Genomic DNA, 2555 nt, shown 5'->3' on the forward strand with positions numbered 1-2555 from the left:
TCTCTCACTTCCTCTCACACTTTTCAACGTTTCGTATAACAGTCCGCCACCAAGTAATAAAGAGATGTGAAGTTAAAGAATTTAAAACCAAAGAGAACAGCACAAACATAACTCTATTAACACATTCTCATTCTAGGCCTTAACTATTCATTAAGGGATTGCGAGACTCTTTCATTATATATGTATGTAGTTAAGTTTGTATCTATCTGTATAAAACAATGTTTGCGATATCTATCTATCTATCTATCTATCTATCTACTATCTATCTATCTATCTATCTATCTATCTATCTATCTATCTATCTATCTATCTATCTATCATTCTGTCTGTCTGTCAGTTTGTCTGTCGGCTTGTCTATCTCTCTGCCTGCCTGTCTGTCTGTTTGACAGTCTATCCATCCATCCATCAGTCCGACCGTTCTTCCGTCCATCTATCCATCTATCCATCCACCCATCCATCCGTCCGTGCCAACTATCCATCGATCAGACCATGGGGTGCACTGAAAATATTTGATCAAGGTTGTACAGGCAACACGTCTCATAAATTTAGGTTATCCTCATACCTGTTACACCTGTTACACGAAATTCTGAAATTCGGCTTAATAATAGCACGCACACGCACACACACACACACACAGACACACAGACACACACACACACACACACACACACACCACACACACACACACACACACACACGCACGCACACACTACGGTATGCGGACGATGACATTAATAATACATGCGCCTATGGCATACTCAGCCGTATAAACGTTAATGTAACGAATAAATTGTTTGTTTGGTTCATTGATTAAGTGAAATTCTCACCGTCGAAACCGACGGAAAATCAATTTGCTTTTATTTATTCCTTTTGTGTGTGCATACAATAGCTCATACTACGTAGCTCGTGCTAAAAACATAAACAATTAGACCAACATACCATATACATATGTAGAGGGTCCGTACGTAAAGGAGATGGTGACAAAATGTCTCCTTTTGAACGCCGCACGGTCGCCTTAAAAAAGAAGCCAAAATAATGGATAAATGAATAAGAGTGCCGGTAAAGAATCAGAAAAACGACACAACCGATATATATATAAGAGAGAAAAGGTTTTATTCAGATGTTAACCTGTGGGTAGCAGAGCGTGTGTTCGTGTGTGCGACAAGTGTGTGTGTGTGTGTGTACGTGTGTGCATTATAAATAAGTACAAACAAGGTGTGTTCGTGAGTGCGACATAAGTGTGTGTCTGTGTGTTCGTGAGTGCGTTATAAGTGTGTACATAATAATAAAGAACAATAGAAATGAGTCTCTCAGGATGCTAGATGAATGTTCACACAAGATGTTGATAAATACCAGTTCGTTGTAAGACACACCATAGCAGAGGTTCTGTAACAGAGAGGTTGAGGCTACAAAGTGGAGAGCCGGTTGAACACATGTCGTGTAGCGGTTGTGGCTTCTATCCTATGACGGGTTACTTGGTACAGAAAGTTCTCGCAGGTAGACTGGAGCTGTTAGCCTTGGTTAGTATTCACAAACAGCGTGAAGTTAAACCTGGACGAAATTGATGTGTACATATTGTTGAAGTCCACGGTGGTGATGGCGACGGTGGAAAAAGTTCCTGAGATGCTGCGGTGGTGTTGGTGTCATCACTGTCTGTCGCAGGAACATGGCTGAGTCGCTCGAACTGGCTGGTCTGTCGCTGGATGCTCTGTGGTCAATGGTCTAGGACCAAAGACGAAATGGTCTGTCGTGACTAGCCTTTAAAGGATTTAGGTGGCTCAAACAAGGCATTAGAAAAACAGCGTCATGGGACAGCGTCTGAAGGTTGCGATTGGTTGGTTTCCACATTGGCGCGAAATAAAGCAAGAGATAAAACTGCACCAAAACCAACCAATCAGAGCAGCGGACACAACTGGGCCTAAGCAACCGAAGGATGGCTGTCATCCGCTACGTCCGCATTTGTATTGTATATCTCAGAGAGAGAGGAGAGAGAGAGAGAGAGAGAGAGAGAGAGAGGATGTATTTCACTAACGCTACACATATATGGTTTACTCACTTTTTTTCTCTTGCTTAGTAGCCAAAAAATTCGCTGAAAGTAGTTAGATCGACCCGACTACACACACACATATACACGCACGCATGCACACACACAAACACGCACGCGCACACACGTGCTAACGTGCGCGTAAATTGTGTATGTTTGTATATATGTAAGTATACTTAGAGACTCAATTTACATACACTTTCCTGGCTTTTGTATTCTTCCTACATTGACACTGCTAGAGGAGAGTCCGATTCGCTTGCCGTCTAGTATCCTTTTTTACTCGTATCCTAGATAAAATTACCACCACATTTAATAACTTCAAACTCAACATTTGCCAATGCAGTATCGTTTCTATAGCCATTGGATCAGATACTGATTCAATAAAATCGTAAATATCTCATCCTCGGACGTTTAGCAATATTATGTTAGCTAAATAGTTAGATCTCGGCTAGTTTTATGCTGTCTAACCCAGGCATTAAATATATTTTCTTCCTATCCATCTGAGACGACT

The sequence above is a fragment of the Octopus sinensis genome, linkage group LG2 (genome assembly GCF_006345805.1).
Source record: "Octopus sinensis linkage group LG2, ASM634580v1, whole genome shotgun sequence".
Taxonomy (NCBI): domain Eukaryota; kingdom Metazoa; phylum Mollusca; class Cephalopoda; order Octopoda; family Octopodidae; genus Octopus; species Octopus sinensis.